This window comes from Oxyura jamaicensis, chromosome 2 (genome assembly GCF_011077185.1).
Source record: "Oxyura jamaicensis isolate SHBP4307 breed ruddy duck chromosome 2, BPBGC_Ojam_1.0, whole genome shotgun sequence".
NCBI lineage: Eukaryota > Metazoa > Chordata > Aves > Anseriformes > Anatidae > Oxyura > Oxyura jamaicensis.
In genome coordinates this window covers 154,903,538-154,922,181 of record NC_048894.1, presented here as the reverse complement: position 1 = coordinate 154,922,181, position 18,644 = coordinate 154,903,538, and the positions used below count along the sequence as shown (strand labels likewise).

At 48.2% G+C, this 18,644-nt stretch overlaps 1 protein-coding gene across 4 annotated transcripts in view; it reads left to right on the top strand.

The window, feature by feature from the left end:
- SLC45A4 (solute carrier family 45 member 4) overlaps positions 1-18,644 on the top strand; it is a 70,853-nt gene that overhangs the window by 3,703 nt on the left and 48,506 nt on the right. For 3 of the 4 annotated variants that reach the window (XM_035317204.1, XM_035317202.1, XM_035317201.1), the window contains exon 1: positions 16,563-16,753. The exons of the other annotated variant lie outside the window; for it this stretch is intronic. The gene's annotated coding sequence lies outside the window, so the exon portion shown is untranslated. Of the gene's footprint in view, positions 1-16,562; positions 16,754-18,644 lie in introns of those variants that run through there. 4 annotated transcript variants of the gene reach the window in all.

The window sequence follows — 18,644 nt, the reverse complement described above, 5'->3', positions numbered from 1 at the left end:
TTGGCTATTAGTGTCTGGGATATTTTGCTTAATTAACTAAATTTTTGGTTGTCAAAGAGCCACAGAGGGAACAAGGACAGTGTCTTTAGGGCTGCGGGTATACCTTAAGTCCCACATACTTCCCAAATGGCCCAGTGTAGGCTGTGCTTACTCTGAGTTTGAGCTACTGTGAAAAAAAATGAGTTTTTAAGGCCTTATTTGACTTAATTTATCAACTTCAGCCACATGAACTGACCCACAAAGCCTCCACTTGTCCACGGGATGCAAAGATGAGCCAGGATATATGCCTTAATGGGTAGAAGAGGATAGTTCGCCCCTGCTGTGTTGACCGCAAATATAGGATCCCAAATATCTACCAAATCATGTATGATGTATCACAACTATAAGTGATGGACATGCAATATTTTACTCCTAACTAAGGGAATGAAATGGTCAGACTCTCCCATCCCACATGGGAGAGCTGCAGGGTTATTTCTAGGGGAGCTGCTCTGCTCCTTGGCAGACACTTCTCATTGATCCAAACCTGAAATCCCATCAGGTCCCTCATTTCTGTATGCAGGAGGGAGAGAGAAGCCAAAGAAGCACTGTCTGCCCTGCCTGTCTGCCTCTTGGTACCCTGTATATTGACCTGATTTGAAGACCAGGAGAAAAAATTGTATTCATTCAAGAGAATCTTGAATGGATCAGAGGCCAGATTAGATCATTTTGAAAAGTCCATTTCAAAATGTAACCCCCGCCCTCCTCACCCCCATCCCTCCCCAAATAAAAAGGCTTGGGATATACAAAATTTGCTTTCCCCAGTTTTCTTATCCAAATTTGATCTTCAGTTTGCTTGGCCGTGATGAATTTTTGGCCTTTAACATTTCCCAGATAAAAAAATAAATAAATTTGGAGCCCCAAACAAATAAAAATGTGAGCAGAAATTGAATATTTTCCTTTATTTGCAATGTAACACACCACACAGTGCTCAGAAATGCAGGCTGAGCAGCTTGCTACTCGTCCTTTATATGTTCTTTTAGATTTCTTTTGAGGTATTAGACATGATTAGCTAATCATTAGGCTTCTGGCTGGGATCACGACCACATTGTTAGCTGGGGACTCCTGCGTTTGAGTCCTGTGTTAATGAACACGGGGCAAATAAATACCTGTTTGGAGAAGAGGCTGAGCTAGTTTGTGGGCCGTGGGCTATGTAGAGGATGCAGAGGATCCTGCCAGAGGATTCAGTGTGCTTCAGTGGGGAGGGGAGTTTCAGATCACAATTACCTCACAGACATGTACAGAGAAAACAACAATTAACACACAGTGAAAAATACAGCTTAAATTCAATTTAGTGACCTGCAAAAATCCTCATGAGCAGTGCTGCACATGGGGGGCTTAGCATGCTTATGTCCGAAAGCTAAGTGGCCTGAGGAGTGAAGAAACATCATGAACTGGTAATATTCTCCTCAGTTCTCATCTAGACATCCCAAACCTCTAAATTTTTCTCTTCAGAAAGAGGCATTGGGCTGCAGAGCCGCCTGCCCTCAGGAAGCTTTGGCAGCCACGGCGGGGAGGCTCTTGGCACTGACGGCCTTGGCAGCCATTTTGACACGTCCATTGTGCGGGCGGGTTCGTGGACCCAAGGAGAACAGTGGCCTCTTCTGCGAGCAGGCAGGGGCTGTGGCTCTCCACACGTTGCGCCGGGACTCGGTGGCACAAAGGCCTGCGAGCGAGGGAGCCAGGGCCACGTCGGCTCTTTGTGCGAAGGCCGGGCAGACATATCCAGGTCATTCGCTCCAGACGGCATTCACGGCCTGCAGTTTTTGTCATCCTCCAGCTGGCCCGAGGGGAGCTCGGTGCCTTGGCAGCAGCCCTGCCGCTGTCCCCAGGGTCCCTGGAGCATGGCCGGAGCGTGTGGTGGCTCAGGAGTTTGGGAAGAGGCCACCACGTCCTGCTTGGATGTGAGGTGCCTCACGCACAGGGCGCCTGGCCACGGCACCTCTCTGGTTCATTTGGGCACAAAGCTTGTTCCTCACTGGCTGAGGAGACATCCAAGGACGGGATTTAGCTGTGGCTCAGCGTCTCCTTCCTTCTCCTTCATCCTTGTACTGCTTTTGGCTGGGATAGTTAATTCCTAGGAGGCATAGATGCAAAAGGGAATGAAGCGAAGGTCATCCATGGCCAAGTCCATAGTTATCTTTCTCCATGCCTTGGTGGAGTCCAGCATTCAAGCTTTGGGAAGTGTTTGGAAATGGATAAATGAGCAGGAAAGGCAGCATTTTGGCAGCTGTGAAAAGGAGAGGCAAGCTTTATCCTTTGCTCTGAGGTTTCCCTCGGCTCCCAGGCTTTAGACACTGAGGCGCAGGGGCTGGCAGAGCGCGAGGAGGGAGACTTGGCCACACTTCTTGTTGGGCTGACAGGAGGGACTGTGCTGGAGGAAACAACGGCTCGATGACGGCTTTCACATTCACAGGGCAGTTCATGGCCGTGCATGCCTTTGGTGTGCTCGTTTTCATGGCATTTTTAGTAGATTTGAGAGGGAAATAAAATTAGTGCAATATCCCATTCTTCTAGCAGGCCCTACCTTTCATTTCTGAGGCCAGCTGTCTGTTTAAAAAAAAATACTTTTCTCCACAATCCTGGAGATAGAGCTGACAGTACAGGATCAGCTGCAAAAGATCAACTTTCTGCAGCAAACCCAACGCCCTCTGCACCAGCTGAGAGAGCGGGATCTTTGCTTGCTTTGTTTCTACACAACAGATCAATTGAAACCAGTCAATGAAATGCTGTGGTCCTGCATGGTCCTGCAGGCTGGTGGGATGGCCGGAGCGGAGAGCAGGTCAGAGCCAGCATGCCCGGTGACACACACAAACACATTGTCATCTGGTGAGACCCCAGGTCCTCCTGCTGCTTTGCCTTGGTTCTCCGTAAGGGAAGGCCCATTCAGTGCAATCACCGTGAATTCTGGCCTGCTTTGCCGCTGATATTTTGTCTTCCCACAGCTTCTGTGACTCACTCTGCCTTATTCTCCTCCTCCCTCTTTACTCCTCTTTCATGTGTTTCCTTTATTTCCTCCTCTAGCTTCTGATGGGGTTGCAGAGGCCTGTGTGTTTGCTTCTCTTCTCAGGGATCACTCATCCACAGGAGCAAATTCAGCCACCTCTCTCTGCTACTAAGAGCACCTTTCTATTCCTGACCAAACCTTCTGATTCCTTCTGCCCTACATACCACCTTAGCCTCTCCTACATCTTCCCATGGGTGTCTAATTAATATTTAAAGGTCAGCCTGGCTAAAACAGGATTGTGGATATCCCCTTCCTCCTAAGCCTTCTCCCTAAACCTTATCACAACACAGCAAGCAATATGATGTGTTATCTGCCACGCTAATGCAGCTCCTGGATGCCAGCTCCACTTCTCACCTCTCTTTCCATGGTCTGTGCATTTAGGATGGCTTTAAACCTTGTGAATTTTCTCAAGCCCAACTTCTCCAGCCCTGCAAGTAAATTTCTTGTGTATCTCCTCCTTCCTCTGTTACCGAACTACCTTCCACGTGCCCTGATAGTGCTTCGCTCTAACCCATCCAGGATCCTTCCTACAAGGTGGTTGATGCCCCATGGTTTCACTGTTAAGAGGCATTTGGGCAAAGCCCTCAATAATATCCTTTTAACTCCTGGTTAGCCCTGAAGTGGCCAGGCAGTTGGACTTGATCTTTGATCTTGACCTTTGTAGGTCCCTTCCAACTGAACTTTTCTATCCTAGAATAAGCGTTTCTCCTAACTTCTCCTTTTTGTCTTCCACAAATAACCCCAGAATAGCTCTTCCAGTCCCCGGCAGGAGCCCGTCTTTGCTCCCGAACATCCGCACCCACCACCCTGACAAACATGACGTTCTTTCCCCGTGATGCCGTTTGCCTGTGCCCATCCGTTCTCCTATGTCTCAATCCTGGAACGGCAAACACCAGGAGTCGTTGCGCAGCACAGCTTAGCCCAGCTGCAGCTTCTTGTCCTATGGCAACAGAAACCAGGAATAATAACAGCAAGGTGATGACTCATTAAAACCAATAACCTCAATAATTAGGCTTGCTTAACTTTTCCAATTGTATAAACAACTGAAAATAAATAAATAAATCTTATACTTCTATACATATACATTTAAATATACAGGATATTTCACTTGTCCAGTTCATCACATAGAAATATGCAATTTTGGGCGCTTGTCTCAGGTCTGATTTCCTCTCAACCCAACAGCAGTCCCAAAGAGCGAGCTAAAATGCTTGCTTTGCCCAGGTCTGTTAGTCCTAGAGGCTTCCCAGCACCTCTCTTCTTCTGAGCAAGAGGCAGCCCAGCTGCAGCGGTGCCTTGGTGCTGACAACCCTTCAGCTGCCATTGCTACAGGGAAAATAAAAAAAATAAATTAAAAAAGAAGAAGAAGGCAGAACTGTTCAAGTTTTGACTTCCTGAAAAAATCTGTTTAGATCAGGTCAGGAAAAGCTGTGTTAGAGTCTGGATGCAAAATCCTCTCCAGCTCTGATGCTCGGGTGGGTGCATTTCTGCCATCCACCAGTGCATTCACCATGGGTGCAGCCTCTTCCCTGCTGCCTGCCCCTCTCTAAATAACCCTTGTGTGCTCGTTGCTCTGGATGGAGGCAGAGAAGGAAGGTGCAAACCAAGACGGGAGCTGCCTGTGGGATTGGGGAGGCTGTTTGTGGGACAAGGAGCCATCAGGCAGAGGAAGCTGAGGACTGAACCTTGGAGAAGGCACCTAAGGGGAAAATGGGCAGCTGAGACCCCAGCAGGGTCTCAGCAGGGTCTCAGCAGGGTCTTCTCCAGCACTGGAGAAGCCTTAGCGTAGGCAAAACCTCAGAGCACTCAGGAACTTCACCTCTGGGCTGTCAAACCTGCCCCATAGTCCTCACACCCCCCAAAAAACCCCCAGTGAGTACAATAATGTGGTGTTAAAAACGGCAAGTGTTTATGGAGAGAGACCAGCTCGCTCTGCTGCACCGAGCTGCATGTCCTGGAGTCCCTTTTGATGTAAATGTGTGAAATTACACATTTATTGCAAGGCTCAAACGTAGCTATGGCAACGTGATTATCAAACAGTTCCATATGGAAGCGCAAATCCATACGGGTTTCTGGCTGTTGAGATTAAACTGCCCAGGGACAGGGCTCGATATACACCAAGCTCAGGCTCTCTGCGTCCAAAAGGAATCAGCTCCAGCTTTGGGCCGAGATATTTTCCATTTTTTTTTCCATCCAAATTGCCTTCTTTCAGCTGGGCTCATCACCAAGCAGATGCAGCAGAGCCGGTACCATCAGCAGAGAGGCAGCATCATGCGCCTCTCTGGTCTTTTATGAAGTCAAAAACTTCATAAAAACTCCTTCGCTCAGCCCCTCAAAGCCTCTGTGTCCCCGAAGAGGAGCCTCAAGTGGTTTAGGTTGCGCCTTGAGCAATCATCAAGCTGTCTTTGTGATTTACCACGTGAGCAAGCAGGCTGAGCAGCCAGCGGCACCGTGCTCGGGGCATTCCCCCACCCATGGCACTCTCATGTGACAGCGATCTGGTGACATCCCAGGGGGACGAGCGAAGCTGGCAGGCTGTCACCCGTCCAGCCTCCAACCTTGCTGGCCCTTCCTCACAAGCTGGGCACCCCGATTAATCTTCTGCAGCCACCAGCTCGGGGCTCAGCCACAATATGTGGGAAAAGTCCAGAGGGTAGGAACCTCTGATCCTCATTTCCAGCAGGAACATCGCGTGTTTCTGTCTCCAGCCAATGACTCCTGCAGCTCTTTGTCCAATAATTTAGTTAGCCTGCTAAATCCTGGCACCTGCTGCCGCAGCAGGTATTTCTGGGGACTGATCAAATCCCTTTCAACCTTCCCTCCTGCGAGCCAAACATGTCAGAGCTCCAGCACGCTCTTGTTTCCAAACCCACTTCCCACATACATCAACTGTCCTCCTCGGGTTCCTGCTCTGCAGTGGGAGGTTTTGTAGCAGAACCTCTTCGCTTTTCCTCGGAGACTATTTTAAGGAAAGGTTTTGCAGGATATTTTTTGGGTGAATGCGTACAGAGTGTTGTCAGCAAGGACAGCCCTTTCTCGGTGAAGAATGCGATTTTGGAAAGAAAAATATCATTTCTTAATTAAAAATAAAGGTGAATCACACCCAAACTCTTTTGGAAAATTAATAGAAACTATTGCAGTGCTGATTGATGTTACCCAAACCATTTTGGCTAGGAGCTCCTGCCTGTGGCCACGCAGATATGGGGAGCTGTGCATATGGACCTGCTGTTCCTGGCTGCAGACTGAGCACCTGATTTGGGGCTAGCTGTGAATCGCGGATAAAATAAAGATACCAAAACCCAGCCTGATGCAACGCCCGCGATGCAGGAACATCGGTGTGCTGCCGAAGCACCCAAGCCATGACACACGGCGTCTGCTCCCCAAACTTGGTCTCTGCTGCCGGAGAAAACCCTCTGAGAGGGGAGGCGAAGCTGTTATCTGCATCCTCTCCGCTCAGTGTAAACCCCTTGATCTCCGTAACCGGAGAATACCAACGGGAGCCTGAAGTGGCTGCAAGCCATTTTCTTTATTGCTGGACGAGTGGATGCAATCTGCAGGCACCGAGCGAGTCAAGAGCTTTCCGCTCCTCGCAGAAATGAGTACGCCGAGCAGCCGGCCTCGGCTAACTGCTTTTATGAATGGACTTGGAAATACCAGATGCTGTGAAGCTGTTGCTAAGAAGCTTTTTTTTTTTTTTTTTGCCTGCTGCCCTGATTGCTCCGGCCAACGCAAGCCCCGGTGTCCTGAGCGCAGCCCCCAAAAACGAGGAAGTGGGCAGGGACAGAAAAGGTTCCCGCTCTGCTCTCAGCCTGCAGCGGGTTGAGCAATTATACAACCCCGTATCTGCAGTTATTTCTGGCAAGGTTTCTTCACCTCATGGGAGACTTCTGGAATAACACAGAGCTTTTCTAGGGAGTGTCAGCCATCAGGCGAATGTGCCTTCCAGAAGCGATTTTTATTTTTTTGTTTAAATATGTAAGTAATTGTTTCTTTAGTGTTTGGTCTTTGCCTTTTAATGACTCACGCTCCTACCTTGTCGGCTTTCAACACGGGCCCTGCCCTCCCTCGCAGTGCTACAATCCTCCCAGCTCTCACCCACGGCGCCAGGTCACCCAGGGTGAAATGGTGAAAGACGAGAAGCTCGCTCCTGCCCGCGCCGGCCAGATGTTCTGCTCACGGGGGGCTGCTTTTGGGGGGCTACGTGCGCTGCAGCAAGCAGGCAGAAAAAAAAATAAGAGGTGTAGGCAACGCCTCCGATAGATGTAAATTGAGGTTGGGCTGTGGTTTGGGATTTGGACGAATCCAGACGCATTTTCACGGAGACAGCGACAGGCTCTGATCCCCGGCACGGCTTCTGTGCCAAGCGTCTCCTTTCTGTTCCAGCCTCCTGCGGCGCAAAAGTGCTCTTCAAAATAAAGAGGGAGAAAGCCTAAACATTCATAAAACTACTGCTTTAGCTTTTAAGCTCAGTGAAAAATGACCCCACCTTTCAGGGAGGGCTGTTTTTTCTTGTTTTGGTTTGGTTTGTGCGTGTAAATTTTCCCCCTTCACTCCTCTCCAAAAAAAAAAAAATCAACTTGAGGCAGAGAGCAATTATGGAAAATTTCAGGCTCAATGGTTAAAGCGTGGCCAACTTGTAAAGTAATTGGAAACACAAGGAGAGAAAGGGAAGTGTTTGGCAACACGAGTATCATGCCTTGGGATGAAAGGTGCTGTGTAAGTGGAGGATTCCTTTTTATTGCCCGCTCTCCTCTCTCTGATATGTTAATTGCGTTTTGCCTGATCCCTTGACAGTTCATTAATTTTTTTGTCCAATTGCAGGCTGCGGAGGGCAGATAAATTTCAGGCTATTATGGGAACACCCTAGAAGTCTGTATAGAAAGGAAACTCACCGTTTCCTGTATCATCCTTCTGGGGATCTTGAAAGAGCTCACAAAAAACACTTAAGCAAACTTTCTTTGCTGGAAAACGGAAGGAAAGGAAACTGTGAACAAGCAAACAGCACTCAATTCCATGAGACAAGAGATACTCGTAGGTCATTAGAGAGAAAGTAAAGGCGATGGCTGCAACGCCACCACCCCCACGCAGAAACTAGCGGAGGGGATCCTGAAAAGAACGGGAATCTCTGCAGCTGCGCAGCATTTTTCATCTGTAAAAGGGTAAATGACGCCAACCACCAGTGGGATGGGGGGGCGGGATATCCATCCCAGCAACGCCTGAAGGCCTCTTTGAGGTTTTTGTGAAGGTTCAAGTAAATGAGCTGGAAATGGTCACGGATCACCTGTGTAGCTTCGCTTTCTTCCTGGAGGTAACAGCACAGTCGGCAGAGGTCTGTTACCACCAGCTCTGAATTTTTGGTTACGTAGACATGGAAAGCAAAAGTCGGAGCAGCTGCAAGTTTTCCTGGGGCTGGCCTCAAGTGCAGAATTCACACAGAGCTCAGAGGGCTGGGCCAAACACAACTTCAGGTTGGCATCCTCCATCTCCAAGCGCAGGAAACATTGGGAATGACGATTTCTGAGCTCGTCCCTATCTCTGAATTTCAAGCCAGCTTCCTAAGGACGTGAGTTGGCATGTTCTCATGAACTGCTGTCCCCCTTCGTGATAACTGTAACACTTCGGGGTTTCAGCTGCACTTCAGAGGGAGATCAAAATCACAGAGCAGATGAAACTCTACAAATTTGTTCAAATAAGTGCTCAGATCTGCAAGGGGCTCATTTGGGACATTGATTTTGTGGAATTTGGTATGAGTACGTGCACATGGCGGAGAGACCTTCTATCTGCTTAAACCCCAGGAAAACTTCTGCTTGACTTTCACAGTCAACAAGACACAGACCTGTAAGAAGCGGGCACACACGTGCCCCTCTCAGAAGAGGAAGAATCCAGGTCTCTGGTTTGATGTGGATAGACGGATGATAAGAATTGGTTTCTGCTCCATACCTGTTGTAGAGTTTAAGAGCGGATTTCTGTCTCCAAGGGTGCTGACCGGCAGTTTTTGAAAGGCATCTATGAAAATATCAATTGTGAAAACATTTTTTTTTCTGGCAGATTCTGTATCGCTCGCTTCTGGTCTGACCAAAACCACTAACAGGAGAAAGGAAGAGAGAGGAAAATATATGAAACTTTTGCCAGCTGGAAGAAAATACCTCGTTCAAACTTAGAGCAACCCATTCAGGCCAGTTGTTGTCTAATTGAGATTGGGGAGGGCCATTTTTGCAGAAATAAAGCTGATTACTGGATGGGGAAAATATAAACTCCTCAAAACCGTTGCTTCTGGTCTTTTCTCAAAGTTCTGCACAGCAACAGTGCTTCCCCGGGGAGCTCATTAAAACACCCCCATTGCTCTCATTGCTAAGAATTTCTCTCCTCCCAGTTTTATTACAGAGGAAAAAAATCAAGAGGACAAAACTTTTGGTCCTACCAATGCAGTCCTGGGTCTTCGAGGTACTTAGTTTAGGAATGTAGCTGCCAGACTCCTTTTACAAGTCAAGGAACAAGGTGCTGAACTGATAGGATCACCCAAACAAGAACAGCATCGGGGAAGGATGTCTCTGTTACCTTCCTGCTTCGTTTGCTGTTGGCAGTGCTCTAAAAAAAGAGCAATGGCACCTCTGGGTCCCCCTCCAGCAGGCTGGCTCTAGGATGATCTGGGAAGTGTACGAGGAAAATGGTGAAATCGCTCAGAAGAAACTGGAAAATGCAGCTGGCTTTATAGGGGTCAAAAGTGAGAACGGGAGCGTGACTTACCCTGGGAGAGAAAATACTATGTGAAAGGGTCTGACCATTAGCTGCCAGCCTCCGCAGGCTGAAATGAGGTTTAGCAACCGTGGCGTGAGTCAATGTGTGCAGTTTATCCAGCAGAAAACTGCCCACTTTTTACGTTGGGTTTCCCACCAAATTGGCTAGACACACTGGCTGATCCTGAGCGTATACTGCGAGCAGATGAAAGGAGAGGAACAGAAGAACCCCTTTGGAGAGCAAATAGATTTTAGATCATTGGCACTGTAAAGTGAAGCTGGAGCTCAAGAACAGCAGCGTGTGGTCTCCACGCTGTCCTTTAGGTAGAGGGATTCCCCCACATAAACGTTACATGAAAATTCACGACTGGGGTGACAGTTCTAGGGAAAGGGAAAAATAATAACACTTTTTTTTTTTGAGCGAATTACAGAATTTGTGAATTTGACATTTTCCACCCACCTCTTAGGGAAGACTCAATTAAAAGAACCTTAAGAAAATAAAAATAAATAAATAAAAAATAAACCCTCAGTATTTTGCTGAGGATTTTAATTTCCATTCCAAACAATTTTGGACTTTGGAAATGATTTTTTTTTTTTTTCTCTAAGTTTAAAATGGCTTTAACATGAAACACTTCAGGGTCCGCAGTTGTTTGGCTGTGTTTGGAAATTCAAGTAATTAGGATAAAAAATATTCGCCCGATTCGTTTCAGTTTCTCAGTCACAACTACAACAACAGCATGCTCCAGGTTATTCTTGAAACCTGGATTGCTTAAGTCATTTAAATAGATTTCTATTTCAGAAACAAAATGAGAGCCAAGAATTTCACAACTAAAAGCTCGAGGGCTATAAAACTTGGCTTCACCTAAGACTCTTAACATTGTTTTTATTATCTTAATCACTAGGTTCTTTACATACTAATTTTCCATCCCATTGCCAACCAGTGCCAATCCAGCTCGCTTTGCCATCACCCAGGTGAGCGTTACTCATGTTTTCAGGGGAACGTAAAAAAAAAAACGGTGAATGTAGTCGGTACAACACAGCCTATTTTTGTGACTGCTCACAGACCTCCGCTAGCACTGAGTCACGGCTGGAGGAGTCATTAGCTTAGGTGGATTCCTGGAGTTGCTCCCCAGGATCCTCCAAAAAACACAGAAAACACTGTTGCTTTTCCACGTGCCGTTTTCATGACACAGGGCTGAACAATTTGAAATCCTGCTGGGACCCAGAATATTGCAAGCACTGATTAGGTACGGTACCGATTAGGCAAGGGAAGAGATGAGATAAGTCACACCGTGTGGTTGTAACAGGCCTTAGCAGAACAAAGAGCAAAAGCAAGACCTCCAGGAAGGCTCCCGAGGTTTCAGGTCCCACCTCGGCGATCAAAACAGACGTGCCCAGTAACACCTGCGTGCTTTTGATTCAGCTGTAGCTAAAAGGCTGAAAGACAAGAAGGAGGGATGAGTAAGGATAAACCGTCTGTTAACTGAAAGTCCTGGTTTCGGGTCTAGAGCTATAGGCTCAGCATCTGTGTTGTGACCAGATAAAACATGACATTTGATTCTGCGCTGCACTACCCGAACTGGCATCACCTATCAATAAGTTAATCCCCCAAAAGGTTGTTTTGTTATGAGAAAGCACTAGGGAACAGAGATATCCCTCAGGTGAGACTTCAGTTGGGAGCTATCTCAGTCGGCTTTGCAGCACACTGCAGGGGCCTGTACAGGGAGAAAATCAGCACAGCTCCCCGATCAGGTCCTTTTTCTGTGTTCACCGGTGTAAACGGGCAGTGATACTGGCCATCTTTCACCAGGATAAAGCTAAAGTGAATGAGGTCACTTGGAAATCATCTCAGACTTAACCAACCTCCCGTACTTCAGGGTTTGCTTCAAGGTTTTGGCTCTTCGCAAACCCAATGCGATGAAAACGTATCCGTTTTTCAATTTGGGCAAAAACAGAGAGAGACCAGAGCACAAATATCCCAGCGCAGCGATGGAAACTTCATAAACATCAGCGTCATGGTTTAATGTGAGACAGCTCGGAAGGAATACTGACTAATCGCAGCTCATTGCCCAAGAGGAGAGAAACAGAAAGAGAAAATAACTTTTAAAAGGGGGGTTTCTGGTCTCTCCGTTGCAAGGGAAGAAGTGGCTGAACTGACCAAATCCTGCAGCTCTCAAATGTTGTCCAGCAGCCACTGTTCTTGAAGGCCAGACAAGTAAATTCCCCGTCAAGTGCAAATTGCACTGGAGTTTAATGCCTCGCAGTTTTATTGTGCAGATAATTATAGAGCACATAAATTCAAAAGGCAGGGTAATTTTGCAGCTGTTAATAGCGATTTTAGCTGTGCAAACCCGGAAAATAAGTCTCATTCTTCAAGGCATTCTCCAAGAGACCTCACAAGCAGCAGCAGGAGCAACAATAACACATCTTAGGGCCTCGTATTTTGCCAAAGTACCTTGAGACCCGACCATCAGCCATTTATTCTTCATACGGGGGTGGTTTGGGGAGGCTTAGCTCCTGCTCCTGCTCCAGGTTTAGGCACAGAGACCCACAACTGCCCCGCTGTGTTTGCTTAGGACCGTTGACATTGCTCCGGGGTGACACGAGCCAACTGGCCCCAGATGGGTAAACTTTTGGGGACAAGGAAGGGCAAAGGGCTGGGTTGTTCTCTGTAGCCGCAGGTGCTGTCCAAAGCTATTTGGATCTGAAAAGTCAAGCTCGAAGCCAAGTTAGGCTACCACGGGCGATCTCAACTGACCAGAAAAAGTGCCTGTCTGGGTCCCCGTCGCACATCCTGCTCTCCGTGAGACCTTCTTGTGACTTGTCTGAGTCCAGACAAAAAAAAAATCTTTGGTTGGCTTGGCACAAGTCGACAGCTTTTATCTGATAAGCAGAAATTAGAATTGTATCTCAATGTTTTTAGGCAGAAAAAAAATAATAATAATAAGCATCAAGGGACATGGGCCATTTTACACAGCCATTTCAAGTTCCAGCTTAATGACAGCGTGTGTTGGGGAAGGGTGGGAAGAAGGAAAAACAACAGTTTCAAGCTCAGGGCGCTGTTTTCCCATCAGAAATGAATCAAACACCCTTTGTGAGAGATACCCGAGGGATAAGCTACAAGCCAAACGTGTGAAAGTTGAGGCTCATTTTTCATGTCCTGTTTACGACTGTCCTGGCTGGGAGACATCAGCTGGGCGTCGGAGGGCTCGGCTTTGCTTCAAGCCATGCCTCAGGTCTCCTAAACCCATGGGCGCTCCCAGTCAGGAGACACCTCTAAGAGCCGCCTTTGTCACAAGCCACGAAGGCTGAACGCCAGCCAAAAAAAAACCGTGGGCTTTTGTCCACCAGGGGTGACGAATTACCTTTTTTTTTTTTTTTTTAAAGTCCGGGTTTTCAAAGGATTTGGGAGCAGCGGCAGCCTCATGAGGTTGCGATAATCTAGGAATCCCTGCCTTTCACATAAAGCAATTCGCACCAGATCTCAACACTGGCAAACAGTCAACTAAATCCATTATCGCACGATAACGCTCGAACATTTCATTAATTCCTAAGCAGCTGTCCTCTGCTCCCTTACCCCTTTCATCACACAAACATTTCTTTAACTGTCGGAGGGAGGGGGGAGAGGGAGGATCAGACGCAGCCTTGTAAAATTCCTTCAGCCCGCTTTGCCTGCGGCAAGTTATTTCTTTTGACACACATGTAAAATAATAACGGGGGTGTTGTTTGTTTGGCTTGGCTGCGTGGCAAATTTTCATAACAATTTTGTAAGCCAAAAGTACCTGAGAGACGGAGTAGGGAGTACTCACGGCAGCTTGTTGACGATCCTGGTTAATTAACACAGCTCATTAAATAGAGGAGACCCCTTGCTCCGATTTCTACGCCAAAGACAGAGGGCATCATGTAGGGAGCTGCATGGCTTTTAGGGCAGGATGTTGCTCTCCAGAGGTCCTAGAGATTTTCTGGAAAATCCTCGGGTCTTTCATACAAAACAAACCACTGGAAGCAAGAATCCTGTGAGAGAGGAGAGCCTGAGGGGGTTCGCCAGCTATGTGACCCACAAAATGGAAACCCAAGCACTGTACGGGTCACTAGGAAGAGTTTAAGGTCATTTCTGGATGTTTTCTTTATGGTGGGCTCCAGCTAAAGTGCTTCAGCCTGCTACACATTGCCAAGGGAGAAACAAGCTCGAGGAAAAAGACTCACAAAAAAACACCCCTTTGAGCAGGGACCCACTAAAGGTAGACCATAACAAATGCTGGGGAGGGAAACGTGTCCCAGACCTCGTCCTTAACTATTATTTAGGATCTTTTCTCTCAGCCCCGCAAACATCAGACCCTCTGCTGTGCCTGGACCTCAGCTCCATGTCCCAGCGGACACGGCTGTGCCCAGGGTGCATCCGCGGATCCCTCGGCATCAGCAAGAGGAGAAATTTCATTTCTCCCCTGCCAAGAGTCGAGGAATGTACGGATTAAATATTTGGAGTTGAATAAGAACCTCAGAGGGAAGAGGTGGGTCTGCTTCCTCAGATTTTTTTTTTTTTTTATTTTCCACCCCTTCACTCTCTTTATAACAATTTGGATTATTTTTTTTTTTAAGTAAAATAGTTGCTTTATGGAAAATTACCCTTTCTGGCTCTGGGCTCAGCTAGTGGCTGACAATTAACACCTCTCAAGCGAAATTCACATGAGGAAATAAAATGGAGAAATATCTGGACACATCTGGACACGTCTGGACACTGCCTGAACACGTCTAAAATGTCAGGGTGAGGAAAGGACCGAGCTTTGCCACAATGGCAGGCAAGAAAAGGACAAAAATAAAAGGGTATTTTCCTCAGGTATTTTAAAGTGAGGTGTCAAAACATCAGGTAGCCGGTGTTGCCACAGTTTGTGGGGAAGAAGAGGCACATTTGGGATGTTTTAACTACACGCACAGCTCCAGGTTCCTGCTTGGTGCTTCCAGTTGTGCTTGCTTCTCAGATAATTGCGCTGAAATCACCAAGGTTTTTGCCTCACCACAAGCCATTAAACCTCTCCACTACTATCCATATAGGCAAATTTTGTGTCTTCTGTGGAACCAGCTTTCATGTTTTATTAATGTACTTTCAGCTGAGGTATAATGAATGCTGTTTTCCTGTCAGGAGGAGGTGTTACACTAAGCTGCTATCGGTGTGGTAGCTTTATCTTTACCACGTGCATAATTAAGACAACGGTTTTGCTGCTTTTTTTTTCAGAAAGGTAACAATGTCATTAGAGCTTTTATATACATGAGTAGTACATCAAAAAAAAACCATCAACCCTTCTTTGAATAGACTTGGGGAGTCCTCACCAGGGGATGGTTAATTCAGCAAGTTGTATAGGATTGTGGTTACGCGTGCTTTTTAGTCCTTGGCCTGAATTAGCCTAAAAACAAAGATATATTGATAGTAGTATTCTAGAATAAAAGATTAGCTCTGGTTTTTGTTTCTTTAGGGTATGTAATCACAGTCATTTTGCTCGACTCAGAATTAATATTGCTTTTTAATAGCGTATAGACGTATGCCGTTCTTTCATTTTGCCTTCTGTGGTTTTCCTTTTTCTTTTCTGAAGTCTGGTATGCTTTGTGGTTTATTCATGAACTGCAGAGAAAGAAGTTCACAAGAAAAAAAAAAAATGTTTTGGAATATACACTTAATGGAATGGCAAGAAACAGAAAACAATTACACTTAGGTGATATAACGTGCGATTTTACAGGCCACTAACATGCTACTTTATGCATCTCTAGTTTACGTAAGTAAAGAAAATTAAATATTACCCTGCCCAATGCAGTCAGCACAGTTAAGGCTAGATGTCAACAATTCTGATTTAAAAATACATGCTTGTATAAATTTTAAAAAGAAATTTTAGGGCAAATTTGCATGTGGTTCATACGATGCAGCAGGAGCTTCAACATAAGGGGATTTTCTCCTCATGATAAAGGAAAACTTTGGACATGTGGTGTGTGGAAAACTTTGGAGATCTGGTGTATGTAAAACTTTGGAAATTTGGTGTGTGGAAAACGTTGGAGATTTGGAGTGTAGAAAACTGGAAATTTGGTGCATGGAAAACTCTGGAAATTTGGTGTGTAAAACTTTGGAATTCGGTGTGTAGAAAACTTTGGAGATTTGGTGTGCGGAAAACTGGAAATTTGGTGTGTGGAAAACTTAAGAGATGTGTGTGGAAAACACTGGAGATCTGGTATGTAAAACTTTGGAAATTTGGTGTGTGTGGAAAACATTGTTTGCTGCATGGAGAACTTTGGATATCTGGGGTATAGAAAACACTGGAAATATGGAGTGCTTGCAGTACACCAGGCAGGGAAGGCACTGTGCCCCAGCACTTGTGTTTGGGTGACCGATGGTCGCTTGCCATGGCAGGCGGCAGGGCACGGCTGTCCCTCCCGGGGGACACCCCACGGCACCGCGGCTCGTCTGAGGAAAACACCCGGAGCCAGGCCGGGCCTGGCGGCCGCCTCCTTCCACCCCCGGCTCGCTCCCCGCTGGCCTGAGGAGGCAAAGCGGCGAAAATGGCCGCTACACCTGCTCCCCCCCCACCCCTCCCCGTCCGCCCGCCTCCGCCATCTCCCTCAGGTGGCAGAGCCCCTGCGAGGGGCCAGGGGCCACCCCGTAGGCCGCCATCACGTCTCCTTAGCAACATTCCCCCCCACCCACCATTTTTTGGGGGAAAAAAACGAGATCACGCCTCCTTATACATATTCATGAGGCCGGTGGCGGGGAGGGGGGCGTGGAGGGGGCGGAAGCGGAAGCGGGAGCGGGGTTCCGAGGAGCCCGGTATAAAGCGGCCGCCGGTGCCCGCTCGTGTCGCCGTGAGGGAGCTGAGCCCTTCCTCCTCCTCCTCTTCTTCCTCCTTCTCCTCCTTCCCCCCCACCCTCCCCGCCGCGGGCACCTCCCCCGCCGCACGGAGCTGGTCCCGGGTGCAGGGGGGAGAGCAGGGGGCAGGTAAGGGGGGAGTGGGGGCGGTTTTGGGGGGGAGGTTGAGGGGGTTGTGGGGGCAGTTGGGGGTTTGTGGTGTGAGGGAGGGGTTGGGGGATTTGGGGTGAGGGATGTGTGGGGTTGTGAAATGGAAGAAGGTGGGGTAAGGGAGATAGGGGGCCACGAAGGTGAGGAGGGGTTGAGGGGTTTGGGGTGAGGAGGGTGTATCCCTGTGGAGGAGACGGAGGTGGGATGAGGGGATAAGGGAGCAGGAGGGGTTGGGGTGGTGGAGGTGGAGGGCTGTGAGGGGGGGATGTGGAGGTGAGGAAGGGTTGGGGGATTTGGGATGAGGAACGTGTAGGGTTGTAGAGGGGAAGAAGATGGGGTGAGAGGTTAGGATGAGGTGGGTATGGCACTGGGAGGGGTTGGGGTGATGGAGGTGTAGGGTGATGAGGGGGGAGAGAGGGGACTGCGAAGGTGAGGAAGGGGTGGGGGTATTGGGGTGAGGGATGTGTGGGTTCTTGAAGAGGAAGAAGGTGGGATAAGGCAGATACGAGACTGTTAAGGTGAGGAAGGTCTAGAGGGATTTGGGGTGGGGGACCTGTGGGGTTGTGGAGGGGGAGACAGGGTGTTGGGCTAAGGGGGATATGGGACCAGGAGGTGTTGCAGGGATGGAGATATAGGGCTGTGAGGGGAGATGTGGGGGTGTGGAGGTGAGGAAGGGCTGGGAGATTTGGGGTGGGGGGCCTGTGGTGCTGTGAAGGTGGGGTGAAGGGCTGGGGAGCTGTGAGGTGTGGATTTGGGGTGAGGGAGATAGGAGACCATGAAGGTAGAGAACGGCTGGGGAGGTGTTGGGGGAATAGAAATGTGGGGCTGTAAATGTAAGGAAGCTGTGGGAGAAAGGTCTGCAACTGGATATAGGGGAAGGTGGTGAAGCTTTGGGGTGAAGGTTGTGCTGTGGGGTTGAGTAGCTAGGGGGTGAAGGGGATGGGGAGCTTCTTGTTGAGGGAGATGAGAGGCTGCAGAAGGGTGAGAAAATGGGGAAGGGAGTGAGGTGAGGGAGCTGTGGGCATGGAGAAGGGATGAGCCCCGTGGTAATGGGTTGGAGGAGCTGTGGGGCTGCCTGAGCCAGGTGGGGTGAAGTTCTTGGTGATGATGGGTGGGTGGTAGGATGAGTAAGGTGGGATTGGAGAAGCTGAATTGGGGTGTCAAGGGTAGACCAACAAATCCTAATGAGGTGAGGATGGGACAAAAAGAGGTGGCTGTGGGATTCTGCTGGGAGACTTGATGAAGGGACCAAAGACGGAAATCAGCTTAGCCTTCCGGACTATTAAACTTGACTTGTCTGCCATTGCAATAATTCCATGTTTAATCTGTAAGATGATCTCAGTGTGCACCACCAAACAGTGAGGGCTAACCTAGACTGCTGTGGTGGCTGGGGAGTCCTGGGGGGGTGGAAGAAGAAATTACTTCACACTTAACTCGTAAATCTCCCCCGAAAGCTGCAGTTTTCCTCGAGATCGTTATCGGTGATTTGCAGCTCTGAGCTACCCTCGTTCTGCACCTGCTAGCTGTGCTAAAACTGCTTTTGACCTTGAAAAATACCCTCCCTTTGGGGCAGTTTTCCACCGTGGTGGGTCCTGTAAAGGCTTGGCATCCTTTAGCTTGTGTGTAGGGGAGGAAGAAACCCAGCCAGGGCTCCGACTGGATGCAGCGGGTGAGTCAGTGTGGCTGGAGCTTGGCTCCTGCAGTGAATTGCAAGTGGGAAGGGCTAGAAGAGACACCGCAGGATGGTGGAGGTTGGACAGAGGAGGTGATTTCGCTCAAAAGGAGGTGTGTTACTAGATGCACAGAACTGAAATCACAGAGGGATAGCTGTGGTGTTTGGGGAATTTGTGGGAAGAAATCTCCCTGTTAC